General features: G+C 44.2%; 1 protein-coding gene across 1 annotated transcript in view; it reads left to right on the plus strand.

The window, feature by feature from the left end:
- The window catches only part of MASP1 (MBL associated serine protease 1), a gene marked incomplete at both ends in the record, with an annotated part of 97,639 nt that overhangs the window by 16,307 nt on the left and 64,991 nt on the right, over positions 1–16,341 (plus strand). The gene's annotated exons all lie outside the window — the stretch shown is intronic.

The following is a 16,341-nucleotide window of genomic DNA, read 5'->3' on the forward strand; positions in this document are numbered from 1 at the left end:
AGGCTTCTGATGGTAAGTGAAGTGTGACAAAAGGCAATGCTATAAACTGCCTGTTTTTCAGATGTCTTATTAGTCATTTAGATTAAGCAGATTGCACCCAGAGTACATAAATAATATAGCTTGGAAGAACACATTTGCTGGTGTGAAGAAATGTCATGTATGGGTGATTAATGCCAAAAGTTGGCTTCAAGTGGAAAAAGCAGTGACTTTTTCAATCATTTTGCGTTAGAGATGAAGCTACTGTAAATAGTGTGATGAGAGCACCTATGCAGAGTGTTTCTGGTTGAATTATTTTGTTATTTTCTACTAGGGAGTGGAAGTAAATTAGCAGGAAGATACCTGCTATGACTATTGTGCTTAAGTGCAGCAGGGCTGAGGTTTGGGCAGGGCCTTTCACATCTGAAGGAAGTCAGGGTGGAGGCTAATTAGGCAGATAAACCAGTGCAGCTTGAAGGAGTCCAGGTGGTGGTAGATTATTTTGGCTTAAGCTGAGAATGAAAACTTGCTGAAAATCTCGGGAGTTTAAGTAGATCTTATGCTATTGATACAATCAATTCATTTTGTCCCATGTGGCTACACAGTCTGCACAGAGGGCTCAGGATTTGCATCTGCTCTGTCTTATCATCCTGCAATTTATGAGGCTTTGATTATCCCTCCTCCTTCTTGTCTAATGAGAAGTTGGAAGAGGCTGTTGGCAGTGACAACAATTAGCCTGATAAGAAATGTAAATAAATATTTGAAAAATTAGTTACTATTTGAATGTGTATGTTATATTGAAAATTCTGTAATTTTCCATGTAGCAGAGTGCTACTGGGATAAATACTATTGAGAAATACTGTTATTTAAAGCTATAGGACAATAATTAGCTTGAATAGTTATTCAGTGTCGATTTGAGATAATGATTTCTTAGCCTAAATAAATGAATATTGATGTAGGATTTCAGCTGATAATAAAAGTATACAAGATAATAGTTTTTACATAAAGTGAGTGTAGGGTCAGGAATGGACCACAGCGCAGGTTTTCTATGATCCAGCAGACCGGGTAAAGGAGGAGTCAGAGGCCTCAGTGGTTTTTGCAGGTCTTTTATTGGGATTTACCTGGTACACAGCAGGCAAGGCTGGCAGGCCTCCCAGCCCCCAGCAAATCCTCACTCTGTCTGGGCTCTCCGGTGATCTCTGCTTCTGCTCTCGGCATCTGCTACTTCTTTCTCAGCTTCTCTTTCAGCTTCTGTTCGTTCATGGCTTCTGCTGACGTCCCCGTGACGCCGCCCTTAAAAAGCACAGCCTTAGCCCAGGTGAATCCCATCTACCTATGCCCACACCCTATTCCAGGTGCCCGCCATCAGGCATGCATTCAGGACCGCAAGGATCCATCATCTATCCTGATGGCGGGAGGGCAGAAAAGCCTGACATTTTTTCTTTACCCTACAGTGAGTATAGATTGTTTTTGTAAATGTTGGAGGTAATTGCTATAATTATTAAGACTAATATGAACAGTGAAATTCATGTAGAAAATGAAAATATATTTATTGCTTTTATTTGGAGTTGCAACAATTTTTTTTTGGTTCTGAAGAACAATGGCTTAATATCCTTCAAAGTTGAAAAAATCCACATTATTCTACATGATGGCATGAAATAGCAGTACTTGCATACTTTTTAAGTGAGTGAGAAGGTTTAAATTTTCATTATTAGACCTATAATTTAATGTTTTTAAAAGTGTGTTTGCAGTATATAGGCCCCAAAATAATTTGGGGATTAAGTGATAAAAGCAGAAAAGGTAATAGGTATAAGGTCAAGAGCACATTTTCTCCTGTGAATGATGGGTTAATATTATTAACGTGATATGTACATTTACTTCATTGTATGATGATCACCCCATAGAGGGAATAGAGGGTGGAATTAACTATTTCAATTCATATTAAACCATAAGAATATTCATGAAAATAATAACATTACTACCAATAATCGTCTAATTAGATTGATTGTTGGAAGTAGGACAAATTTGATGAGACTTGCCAATCAGTAATCATTATGTTGCTATTATTGAGAGTAGTGTTTGTGGCCTGTGGGTTAAAATTATAGTTCAGCTGTGAATTCATTTGTACATTGAGTTTTCTAGACAAAATAATATTGATGATGTATAATTGAAAATAATATTGACGGTAATAATGCCATGGGCAATTATCAGGACTGGGGCTCCCATATTACTTTATGGTAGTTGGATAAGGTTAATTACAATTACTAGTGCTACGTGTTTGATGGAAGAATATGTGATTAGTGATTTTAAGACTGTTTGGCATGAGTAGATGAAGCTGATTATAATTATTCCTCAGGGAAATGGTACAAGAGACGGATATGCCAAGCAGTCTGTTAGGGGACTGAGTATTGTTGTAATTTGTAACATGCAGTACCCACCTAATTTAAGCCATGCTGCTGCAAGCTCTGTGACCCAACTTCTACGTGTGCTTTGGTGCTAGTCATAACATTTAGCATTAGGTCATAGCATTTACTACTTGATTCTGTTATGCATACTAGTCAGAGGAAAATATTACATAAACTGTTGGATAATATTAGATGATTGTAAAACTTAATGAACCTATGATTTTCAAATAAAGATGAATGCCACAAGGAGTGGAGGCAGGTGATCCTACTGGTGTGTAGAATAGGAAATAAGGTCCTGTGTTTACTCATTCTGTTTGATTCCCTCAGCAGGTGATAATAATTGGGGTTGGAACTAATATGACTTCAAATAGAATATAGAATAAGGTTAGATCTGTGGCAGAATGTTCTATTTAATGTTTTGGGATAAAATTAGATTTCTGATATAGTTTTTGGGAGTAGGTGATTCTTTGGATAAGTGGACTTGACTGACTGAGTATTAGAGGGGAGCAGTCATGTTCATTAGTATTGATAAAGTTGCTGATATGGGGTCAAAAAAGATTAGTAAGAAGTTTGAACTATTATCATTAGGTTGATTTAGGAAGAATAAGCTAATAATGCTAATTAGTAGGGTATATAGTCTTAATTCAAATAACATGTATATTATTATGCTGGTGGGAATAATTTAATGGTTGGAATAATGATATTTAATATGGTAGAAGGTAAGGTTTTGTACATTATCATACTATAAGTGTTAGACGCTATAATAGTGATAATTCTACTGTAACTTTGCAAGTTGTGAATACTAATAAAATAACAGGTATTATACTGGTTAATGTGAAATGAATACTTGGGATTACCTTAGAGATAATATGAGTAGGGATAGTATCATTCCTTCTAAGCATAGCAATGAAGATATTAAATGGAATCTATGTATTAAACATTCCCGTAAGATATATATATTTTTAAAGATTATTTATTTGTACAAGAATCGGGGTACAGGCCAGATGTGTAGGAGGGTGAGAGGATTCACCAGAGACAGAGTGGGGAACAAAACAGGCAGACTGACAAAATACACTGCTGAGGAGAGCAGTGGGAGAGACAAGAGAGGTCTGCCGCACCACGTGGGACCCTCACCGACCGGCCAGGATTGAACCCCCGCTGCAGATGCTGCAGACAGCTTCACAGTGTGGCACTCAACTGCCTGCGCCAGCAGGGGAGGCCCAAGATATATTTTCAATGTTAGAATATTAATATAAAGTAAGGACATTTGGTAATTATGGGATTGACCATAATTTAATATGTTGAAATAATTTGTTTTATTTTAAGCTCATTATCATAGTTAACTCATTCTAATTTTTTTTTAAAGACTTATTTGTTTATGTATACAAGACTTATTTGTTTATGTATACAAGAGCTGGGGTAAAGGTCAGATGCGCCATGTGGGTTGCTCCCTGGCTGGCCAGGAATCGAACTTGTGCTGCAGTGTCTGTGGCTAGCTTCATAGGTTGCGTCTTAACCCTTGCGCCACCAGGGAGGCTCAACTCATTCTAATTCTTCTTGAATTCATGTTCATGATAGGCTTATAGCTACTAGTAACAATAAAATTAGTGCCATAGTAAGTATAGTTTTTAGATGATTAGCTTGGGATGCTCAGGGTAAGGGAGGAGTAGGATGATTTCCAGATAGACTAGTAGACATGTGGTAGCTACTAGAACAAAATTTATGAATAAGAGGAGTTGATACTATGATATCAAATCCTCATTCAGACGGGATTTTCCTGACTAGATGCTTAGTTTTTACAGCCAAGGTGCAGTGATGAAGCCTAAAATGTGTTAGTGAGTAATCTTAATAAGAGATGTATTACTCTTTCTTGAGCTAGTTAATACAGACACTAGTTAATTAGAAAGAAACTGCATGCCAATTAATCCTAAAAGAATATGATCTTCCTCAATAGCTAGAGACATACGGGACTAGTCAAAATACATCTACAAAATGGCAGTATCAACCAGATGCTTCAAATCTAAAGAATGATTATATGTGCAATGAAATTTAAGTGATGTAGGGAATACATAGAAAGGAAAAGGATCCGATAATTGCAGGTGACCTGTGGCAACCTATGACTACAAAGAATGTTGAACCATAAATTCCGTTTGAAATGCTAAATGTTCTATAATATTCTGAGACTTGTAATAACCTGAAATAAATTTCTAGGGAAATTGTAATAAAAAAGGTTTGAGTTAACTGTTTGTGACTACCTTGTATTAAACTATAATGAGCTCAAAGCAGTAGGTATTCTGGAAACTAATAAGACTGAACTATTTAGAAGTGGACTTCTGGGGGATTCAGGGGGAGAATAGCTGTGGGTAGCCAGCAGACACCTAATTCAAGTATTGAGACTAGGTTTGAATTATAAAAAGCTTAGAAGCAATCAGCAAAGAAGTTTTCTGAAATAATAAATAGGGTTATTTCCAAGATAGGTTTTTTTTTTTTTTTTTTTGAACAACTAGTGTGGTGGTGTGTGGCTAGAATGTGCTTTCTGGAATAGTATCTCATGCATTTGTATATGGTTACTATGTTGGCTAATAAGACTAAAGACACTTGGATGTGGACTGAAAGTGCAATCATATTTCCAAACAGATGTCATAAAGACTGATAAGACTCCTGTTTATGGACAGGGTCTGGGGTTCACTACATGATATGTGCGAATCATTAAATGTTAACATATAACTAGAGGCTTATTAGTAAGGCAAACACATCAACTTGAATTAAAGTTACTATAGACTCCAAGAATGGTAAGATTAAAATAATAAACATAGTGAACACTGTGGTGAGGCTACAATTTATTAAGGCTCAAGAAGTAAATTCTAGTTGGTGGTCGACAGTAAGGTTGGTTGTCTGTGGTTCTGAGACTATTGGTTGAATAAACTGACTAGTGAGTTCAATAATCAGTAGTACAGATAAAAGCAGGAGACAGGGCCCTACGGACAAGAAATGCTCTATGGAATCCTACTCAACAATCAAAAAAGATAAAGTCATGCCATTTGTAGCAATGTGGCAGGGACTGGAAGGGATTATACGAAGTGATAAAAGCCAGAAGGAAAAGATAAATACTGGACGGTTTCTCTTTTATGCAGAATATGAAGAAACCAAACAAAAGTCCAATGAGGACAAACCTTGATCTTAAACACCCAGAAGGTGGGAGGGAGAGGAGGAGGAAGAGGAGTGAAAACAGGAGGGGAAGAGCACATGAACTATGTCCAAGGTTACCAGAGGGGAGAGCAATAGGGTGAGCAAAGGGGATAGTGGGATCTATTGGCGGAACACTGGGGTTTTGGAGGATGTGGTGAAATAATACACATAATACACATAATAATACAAATAATACCCCTGAAATATATAAAGTGATGGAAATTAACATTACTTCAATTTAAAAAAGGGAGGGGTCCGACCACTATGGAGAGCTGTGTGGAGATTTCTGGACCTACTAAACATAGAGATTCCACAGGATCCAGCAATTCCACTCCTAGGTATTTACCCAAAGAACACAGAAACATCAATTCCAAAGAACACCTGCACCCCTATGTTTATAGCAGCACTGTTTACAATAGCTAAGCTTTGGAAACAGCCCAAATGCCCAAAAATAGATGACTGGATCAAGAAGATGTGGTACATATATACCATGGAATATTACTCAGCATTCAAAAAAGATAAACACATGCAATTTGCAGCAACATGGATGACGCTGGATGGGATCATGCTCAGCGAAATAAGCCAAAAAGAAAAAGAAAAATACCGGATGGTCTCACTCATAGCAGGGATCTAGAAAACTTAAATAAGGGACCAGGAAAATGAATATAAGAAAGTGAAAATCAAAATCAACAAAAACTATGAACCAGAGACACTTTTTGGGGGGTGGGGGGTGGGAGGGAAGGGATTGGGGTCAGAATGGGGGGATTGCAATTGTATGGGGAATATAAAAATAAAATTTATTAAAAAAAAATAAAATAAAAAAGGGAGGGGAATAACTGTGTCCTTAAAACAATTTGTAAAGGAGGTGCTGTCATTACTCCCATCTTATGGGGAAATGAAACAAACAACTCAAGACTCAAGAGTTTCCCAAATACTCTCCCTAATCCTAATGGTGTTGAACATCACATATTAGATGCTTAGCTATTAGGGTCTATTAGCATGTCTTCAAAAAAGTCATCCTTTCTCTCAGTGAAATATGGATAAAGACAGATGGTCCACAGAGTATTGTGCCCCCTTCTATGTGGTCTGAGGGCTGAAAATATTTTGAAGTCCAGCCTTTTAAAACAGTCCCCTGAAGGGTGACCAGCTTTTCAGAGATGTCTTTGCTATGAAGTATTTTTGTTTTCAAAATCCTGCTTTTAAAAAGCCACTGTCATTCAGGTCTGCTGTGTATGACAAGAACAGTGTTCACATTTGTCCTGTGGTTTGTGCGGAGAATGCTGACCGGCCACAGGCCCCTGTGCTCCTCGTGCCCCTGAACTTCAGCCAAGCTGTGCCCAGCACTGGGTCTAGCCAGGGGGTGTTTCCAAATCTATTCCAAATTGCTTTAGTCCAATCACATTTTCCCTACCTTCAGGAGTGCCATGAGAGTCGGGAGGCCTGGATACCCCCACACCTTCTATCTTCTTCCAAAAGGTATTTTTAAAAATTTTAAAAAGTATTATTGAGGTAACATTGGTTTACAACATTGTGTAAGATTTAGAGGTGTGGCATCACACCCTTCCTTTGTCCACTTGGCTCCATGTCTACTGTTGACTTCAACCCCTTCAAGAGTTCCCCCTCCTAACCAGGCCCACCTGATGACCTTCAGTGAGTGCTTGGGACTTTTGCCTCCCCGGACCCCTTCATCCATACAATAAATAAAAAGATAAAATAAAAATAACATTTTAGTGCTGCATTTGTATACAGGCAAATATAGTTCAGATTGCACTCATTACAATATATTCATTATTGTTTTATTCTTATTTTAAATATTTATTTTTAATATGTATGAATTTTTTATTTTTTTTTCTTTTCTTTGCATAGAAGAACTGGGGTGCAGGCCAGCGGTGCAGGGTTTGAGAGGATTCACCAGTGTAGGGAGCAGAAAAGGCAGGTCAACTAAAATACACTGCTGAGGGGAGCAGCGGGTGAGACAAGAGAGGTCTGCTGGGCCATGCGCATAGCTCCCTGGCAGGGGATCGAACTCAGGCTGGGGCAGTGATAGCGCTGAGACTTAACCCCTAGGCCACCAGGGAGGCCCTTATTCTTGTTTTAGAAGAAAATAAAATTAAAACACTCACATGGGCCAGGTTCTGTGGACACTGTATCTAAAGGGTAAGCCCAGCTGGCTCCCCTGCTGCTCGTCCTCCGAGTGCATTTCCTCACAGTTCCCAGAGGGACCTTTTATAATCATAAATTGGATTGTGCCGTTTACCTCACATGGAGTGCAAGACAAGGCACTAAAAGCTTTGTGTTATTATGGGTATAAACAAAGCCTCTTTCAACCACACCCTACACATAGTAACTGTTTGATGTATCACCTTCCACACTTTTTTCTACAAGATGCAGGGAAAATGTATACAAACTGTCTATGGCATGAACAAAATTTGTATTTTTTTGTGAGCCTATTGTTTTTTCATTAAATAGATGGTGTTCTGCCATACATACCATTTTTCAACCTGCCCCATTAAGACCCTGGATTTATATGCCATGTTTTAAGAATATGTTCAAATTTAAATGTTTTCTTGAAATAACAGTCTAAAAATAATTTGTTAAGGTCTTACTATGCGCAAGTCAAAGTCACTATTCCTTTTTTTTTTTTAAAGATTTATTTATTTATACAAGAACCAGGGTACAGGCCAGAGGTGTGGGGGTGAGTGAGAGGATTCACCAGAGACAGCGTTGGGAGCAGAACAGACAGATTGACTGAAATACACTGCTGAGGGGAGCAGCGGACGAGCCAGGAGAGATCTGCTGCACCATGTGGGTTGCTCCCTAACCGGGGATTGAACTCATGCTGCAGAGGCTGCGGATAGCTTCATAGGTTGAGTTTTAACCCCTTGTGCACCAGGGAGGCCCAAAGACACTATTCTCGGTTCTAAAATACAGCGGTAGACAAAAAAATAGAAAAATACTTGCCCAGTTGGAGATTGATATCCTGAGGGGAGGGGAGCAAACAACAAATAATTAATTAAAATTAATAGTATCTTAGTTTGTGCCATGATGAAAAATGAATCAGGATATGGGGACAGTAAGTGTGGGTGGGAATAGAAGTAAAACAGTGTCAGGAAGGAACTTGCTGCGAAGTGACATTTTTAAAAAGAGCTGAAGGGGTGGATTATGTGACTTTGTTGGGGGCCCATGGCAGAGGGGATCTAGCTTCCATTAGATTCTCAGTGAGTCATTGGAAAGATGAAGAAACTGAAGAAAAGAGCCAAGAAGCAAAAACCATTTAGAAAATATGTAAAGAAAGAATAATCTGCAAAGAAATGCTGGTAGCTGGTTGTTATTTTCAGAAACGCTGCAAAGTCAAGAGGACCTGATAGTGTGAAAGAAAGTGGAGTCAAAGGAGTGGATATTTTCATGAAGCTGAACTCTAAATATAGGATTATTAAAGAAGTAGAAACCTAGAAAGATAGGAGATTATAAACAGTCTCCTTCTCCTACCACCTTGTAGGGTGAATGGACAAAGGTGCCAGAAAGAGGGCCAGAACAACCCGAAGAAGGCTAGTTCTGGGTTTCTTTTTTCACTTAGTGAGATGAGGTAGAAAGCAAAAGATGGTGTGTGTAGGGTAAGTGAAAAAGTATCAGGCTTTTCTGCCCTCCCGCCATTAGGATTGATAATGGATCCTTGCAGTACTGAATGCATGCCTGATGGCGGGCACCTGAAGTGGGGTGTGGGCATGTGTAAGTGGATACACCTGGGCTTGTAAGGGCAGTGTCATGGGGATGCCAGCAGAGCAAAGAGCAGAAGAAAACAAAAGAGAATGCTGGAGAGCCCAGATAGAGTGAAGACTGGCTGGGGGCTGGCAGTCCTGCCAGCCTCCCAGGCCACCACCCCCAACCCCTCCCCCCCCCCGCACCCCTGCCTGCCCTGTATGCCCAGTTGTAAAGCAACCAACCCATTCTGAGCAGGTTTATGAACGGTTCTAGCAGCCACATGCTCTTCGCCGTGGTTTGTAGTCGCTCCAACACTCCTCCGTACACTCCACTCCTCCACCCTTAACACTGCACTACCACCACACCGCACTCTGCTGCACCACCCTTATATTATCAGTCTTTTAGCGCAGGTGTACCCACTTCAGGTGCCCGCCATCAGGCATGCACCCAGGATCACAGAGCTCCCTCATCTATCCTGATGGCGGCAGGGCAGAAAAGCCTGACATTTTCTTTACCCTACAGTCCACCCCCTCAGGGTTTTCTGCCATATAGTCTACGTATGTACAATTTTTTTAAGCAAACATAAACAGTGCAGCTCTGGACCACAAAAGCAAATACATCACAAAATGATTAAACTTAATTTTCCTAGGGGCGGAAGGACAGAGAAGTTACCGGTACCAGCAATGGGAGATCCCTCCCATCGGGCAATATACATGCCAATTTGGCATCCGAAGACAATATTGTTGCTGGCATCAGTGGCCTTCCAGGGCGTGAATACCACACTCGCTTTGCCAGTGAAGAGGCATCAGTGGGTTCTACATGCAGCAGGAGTGGAGAGCTCATAATGGGCCACAGAGTTATTACAAATGTCCCCTTGAGGATTGCCCGCTGATCTGTCACTCCAGGGTGGGTAACACGCACCCGCGGCGGCCACTGCGCACTCACCCATGGTTTTATCTGTAAATTGGCCTCCAGGCCACGACCCCAAGGGACTATCAGAGCCACCCACCGCATATGGGGAGCCTTCACTGTCCAGGGCCATTCCCAGTCCACAGTCTGCCCTGGGTCCACTCCAGTTGGGGCTGGCTATAGGATGTTGCCCTGCTGTCCAAGTCCCGGTTTTAATAAGATGTCTGATGTCTTTATTTGTAATTAGATGGGAGCAGCGGCACGATGTAGCAATGCCTCCACTGGAGCCAGGCCGCCTCTCCTGCTCCTCTCAATGTCTGCAACACCTCCCAGAGACGTCGGCTCCACCCGGCCAGCGTCTGAGTGGGGGCAGTGGCTCTTAGTCCTTGCTTCAGTAGGCCATTATACCTCTCTATAATCCCTGCAGCTTTGGGATTATAGGGACTGTGAAACTTCCATTCAACACCCATGTTCTTGGCCCACTGCTGCACCCGGGCTCCTGTAAAATGAGTCCCTTGATCGCTCTCCACTACCAGCGGACGTCCATATGCAGCACATAGGCGTGCCAGTGCTGCCAAAACTGCCTTTTGGTTCGCATGTGGAGCAGGGTAAGCTGCCAATAACCCGGTAGCAGTGTCCACACAGGTGACAGCATATTGTTGTCCATCGGAGCGAGGTAGTGGTCCAATGATGTCAATCTGCCAGCGTGTCAGGGGTACCTGCCCCCGCAACACCTGGCCTGTAGATGCAAAAGGTCTCCGGGGGTAAGTCCTAGAACATACTACACATGTTTCACATGCAGTCTGGATTTCTTTTAAAGTTACAGGTAGACCCCAGGCACGTACAGTGGCCCACATTGTCTTCTGCCCTGCGTGGAGCAAGCGTCTGTGTAGCCACTGCGCAACATCCCGCCCTGGGGCAGTTTCAAGCCATCGAACCCGGGCTAGGGTATCTGCCTCATCGTTGCCTGGTGAGGCTAATGGGGCATGTCCTGTGACATGATAAACAGTCACCTGCTTCTGATGCCCCAGATCCCATAGATCTTTCCATAGGGCCTGGCCCCACAATGGCCGATGCATAACTGTCCAGTCATTTAAATTCCATGTGGAAATCCACAGTGTCAGACCCCTGTACACAGCCCAACTGTCGGTACAGATTACTAGAGGGGAAGGCTCATGGGCCACCACCATCCATACTGCTCGCAGTTCAGCCCATTGGCTGCTCTGTCCCGTCCCGGTTTCGAACCAGATAGTGTCTGTTTCTGGGTGTACAGCCACCGCTGTCCAAGAGGCTGGCTGGCCCCGGCTGGAGCCATCTGTATACCAGGCCTCTGCTGGAATCGGTGCTCGACCCTCCTTGTAGGGACTAGCTTCAGGTTCGGCTTCTATACAGGCTTCTGAATTCAGTTCCATACTAGTATATGTCACAGGACCAAGAACCTCCTGCAACTCCACCCTTAAGGGGCTAGTTGACAGGGTGCAGCACTGTTCTAAGTATGCCCCCCACTTCGCCAAAGTGGGCGTTTGAGCAGTGCCACTATGGGGCTTTGTTGTCCAGTCCCGTACCCATCCAGCTATTGGGTAAGTGGTTCTCACTGAGACAGGGGCTGTGGCAGTTATACTTTCTGTGGCTAGTAAGGCTGCATATACCGCAGCTAACTGTTTCTCAATTAAAGAATACCTAACCTCAGCCCCCTTCCAGAGTTGGGACCAGAACCCAATAGGCTGTCGTAGCCTCTCTGATTTCTGCCAGAGTCCCCACCCGAACCCTTCCTGAGTAACATGTACATCGAGCTCACAGGGTCGGGCTGGGTCAAAAACCTGCAAGGCCTGAGCAGTCTTTATAGTTCGTTTGGCCGTGGCAAATGCTGTGTCTGCCTCAGCTGACCAATCCCACCTGGCTCCCTTACGTATTAACATATACAAGGGTCGTAAGAGCTGGGCCATGTGAGGTATAAATGCCCTCCAGTAACCCAGCAGACCCAGAAAGGCTTGCAGCTGCTTCACTGTGGTTGGAGTGGAGTAAGCTTGAATTTTATCTATCACAGCTTCAGGGATAACCTTTGTCTTACCCGACCAAACAACTCCCAGGAACTTAACTGACAGTCCAGGCCCCTGCAGTTTGCTTTCGTTGATTGCCCAGCCGCATGTTTTCAGGTGTGTTAATAAGAGAGGTACTGCCTTTTCCAGATCTGTAAGAGAGTCACTTGTCAATAAAATATCATCAATATAATGGTATAAACGCACTGAAGATGGCCTTTCCCACCGGGCCAAATCTGCTGCCACCAGCCCGTGACACAGAGTCGGGCTGTGCAGGTATCCCTGTGGCAGCACAGTGAATGTCCACTGCCGGCCTTCCCAGGTGAAGGCGAATTGGTCTTGACTTCCTGGGGCTATATCTATGGAAAAAAAAGCATTTGCCAGATCGGCTACAAAATGGTACATTCCCAGCTCGTGGTTCAGACGATCCATCAAATCTGCCACTGAAGGCACTGCAGCATGCAAGGGGGGAACTACCTTATTCAATTCACGATAATCTACTGTCATGCGCCAAGAGCCATCGGGCTTCTTCACCGGCCACACTGGCGAATTGTAGGGGCTGTGGGCAGTACTCACAATGCCCACTTTCTCCAGCTCTGATATTGTGCCTGTAATTTCTTTGTAGCCTCCGGGCAACCAATGTTGCTTGACTGGCAGTTGTAGGGGCGGATGCTTAGCGTGTCCTCTCACCACTGCCTTTACCACTCGCACTCTAAGGCGAAACTCTCCGACTGTGGTTTCTAGCCATAAGCCACGTAGTACATCCACCCCCAGGATGTACTCCGGGATGGGCGATACATACACTTTATACTCTTTAGGGGGTAATCGCCCAATCCCCAGAGATAGTTTACTGCTGTCACCTTGACACTCTGGCCTCCATAGCCATCAATATAACAAGTAGACCCATGAAATCTTTCCGGATTTCCATAGAGCAGAGTACATTCTGCTCCTGTGTCTACTAGCGCTAAAACCCTTTGTACGTTAGTCGGGGACCAGTGGATGGCAAGCTCCACATGTGGCCTCCGGTCCCCGCCCGTCCCCTGTGGACGGGTTCCTTGGCCCTCACCCTATTCAAAGGATATCAGGCCATCACCCGAGGACGGGGCTGGCAGCAAGTGGTCTTCCAGCCGCAGGGCGCGCGCCTGAGGCCTGGGGCTTCCAGGCTCCCCTTGAGCAGCAGTCCTTCTCATGGGTGTGAACCTCTGGTCTTCTCGCAGCTGCTGCCATAATTCCAACAAATATGCATTGGGCTGTGCGTCTATTTTAGTGCTATCTACGCCTGCTCTTATTAAATCCATCCACATTTGTTTACGGGTGACTTTTATAGGTTCTGTGATGCCAAGAGGCCTCCTTGCCCTCCTTGGCATTCCTTTTGACCTTTCTGAAACTACCCGTATTCCTTTCTGAGAGCGCCGGCTCTCAACTTCTCCCAAGCTGGCTATCATTGTGGTGACGTCATGTATCTGACGTCCCACATAGGGTGCTAGTACTGCCATGAGGGATCCAAAGGTAGATGAGGGGGCATCCTTTAATACCAAGTCTCTCATTCCTGCTGTGAAACGCTCGTCGTCAGGACCACGCGTATTCACATTAAACATGGCCTGCCGCATCCCCAATTCCCGAAGTACCTGCACCAGCTCGGCGTACGTCTGCCATCCGCTTACTGTCTCCGGCACGTCTCCCGCATCAGCCCATACTGTCCGTATGGCAGCCATTATCCACTCCAGGAGGGTGTGGTCGCCCTGGCCATAACGCCGGCTGTTCTGCAGCCTCTGTCGCAAGGATGGGTGTGAAGTCACGGAGGCCAGTCTCTCCATCTCTTGAGCCGTGCAAATAATCCCATCCACCCCCAGGTCCCATAAACGTAGCAGCCAGGCTGCCAAGGGTTCCCCTGGTTTCTGGCGGAACTGTTTGCCCAAGTCCACCAGTTCCGCCTGGGTGTAAGGTCGGTAGGTAGTAAATTCCGTCATCTGTGGTGGTCCCGCAGCCAGACCCCCTGGGGCCATGGGTCGCTGCCGCTTCATTTTCTGAGTCACCACTGGGCGGGCCCGGAGCATGGGCCCAGCCTCCTCCTCCTCTCCAGAGGAGTCCGGCATCTCCGGGGTGGCGGGTTGGTTTACCACTGCGGGTTGGGACTCAGGCAAAGGTTCAGCCTCCCTCTCCTCCTCTCCTGAGCAGGGGTCTGGCATCTCTGGAGTCGCAGGCTGGTTTGCCACCACCGGCTGTGATTCGCGCAAAGGGCCAGCCTCCCTCTCCTTCCTTCCTGAGACGAAGTCTGGCATCTCCGGAGGGGTGGGCCGGTTTCTCCGAACTTCTTCCTCCAGAATCCTCAAATGTTGTTGTTGTATCCGCATCTCTTCTCGTATCTCTTCTCGCATCTCATCCACTACTTGCTGGATCCTAGATTGCTCTTTCCGCCTGGACTCTCGCAGAGCCGTGAGAAACACCCATCCCCCGGCTCCTGCCGCCTCGCGGGCACTGCATCCACTCAGGGTTTCTTCTATTTCATACAGGGCCTGTTCCAAGTGCCCCGGGGATCCATCTACCTCTGGCCATTCCTGGGGAGGTGCCCACTGGGCGAGGAGGTCAGCCACCGGGTACCATCTGCTTGTGGCCGGCCATCCAGGGATCCTTCTCCAGATTTCAAAGGGTTTCGTCTGCGTAGAGCTGTCCTGCCTCGAACCGTCCTGCCGTCTACGCCAGTTGTAAAGCAACCAACCCATTCTGAGCAGGTTTATGAACGGTTCTAGCAGCCACATGCTCTTCGCCGTGGTTTGTAGTCGCTCCAACACTCCTCCGTACACTCCACTCCTCCACCCTTAACACTGCACTACCACCACACCGCACTCTGCTGCACCACCCTTATATTATCAGTCTTTTAGCGCAGGTGTACCCACTTCAGGTGCCCGCCATCAGGCATGCACCCAGGATCACAGGGCTCCCTCATCTATCCTGATGGCGGAAGGGCAGAAAAGCCTGACATTTTCTTTACCCTACACCAGTAAAATCCCAATAAAAGCCTGAAAAGCCACTGAGGGCTCCAGGACTCTCTTCTCCTTACCTGTCTGTTCAGATCATAGAAAACCTGCTCTGGCCCTTCCCGCCCCTACAGTGTGTGTGGCCAGAGATGTGCTTCCGTTACTACTGGCAAGCTTGGGCTCTGGTCTGGAGAAGAGCAAGGAAGAAGGTGGGATCAGATTAGGCTTAGAGGTGGGAGAAGGAGAGAATTGCACTCTCTTAGACAGAGACCAAAGTCAGTTCTAAAACTGATAAACCTAATGGCAGCTGAGAAAGCATGAAGGTTTTTTACTTCAAGAGAGGTCAAAACATCTTACTGTATGTCTTTATTTGGCAATACCGTGTGGGTTTTGTTTTAAAGTGCTCATGGACTGAGCTAGAAGGGATCACGCTCAGTGAGATAAGCCAGAAGGAAAAAGAAAAATATCTAATGGTTTCACTTATAGGAGGAATATAGGGGAACGAAATAAGAGATTAGGGGGGAAAAAGAATAACAACAATAATAATAACAAAAACTAGCCAGCAACCATAAATAAGAGACATTCTGCAAGGGAGGGGGAGGAAAAGGATCAAAATAGAGGAGAGAAGTGCACAAAGGACTTTGGTGAAGGTTCACAGGTGAATTGGTGGTGGGAATTTCGTGGGGAATACACAATGATGTAAAAGATATAAATTTAAAAAAATAAATTATAAAAAAAATAATAAAGTGCTCGTTTTCATGGAGGGACTGACAAGCTAATATAAAAGAGCAGGAAGAAGGGAGATCAGATCAGACCATTACCTAATTTCTATGTGACCCTGAATAAGGCATTTCTTCCCTCTGAGATTCAGTTACTTCATCTCAAAATTATTAGTCATATATGAAACATAAACATGATAATGTGTGACTTTATTGACATTTAAGGATACAGTGAGTAATAAAGGGGAAACTTTTTTTTTCCTGGAAATACATCCTTCTGTTTTATCCCAGAGCACATCCTGTTCTTAAAATTGCTTTGAGTCCATCTCAAACTGTAGTTCAGTCTTAGTAGGCATAAATAGTTATCATAAAGTGATCCGATAAGCTGTTTGAGTAGGAAAATATTTACTTATTAATCTTTGCT

Source organism: Talpa europaea (assembly GCF_964194135.1).
Source record: "Talpa europaea genome assembly, chromosome: 4".
Lineage (NCBI taxonomy): Eukaryota > Metazoa > Chordata > Mammalia > Eulipotyphla > Talpidae > Talpa > Talpa europaea.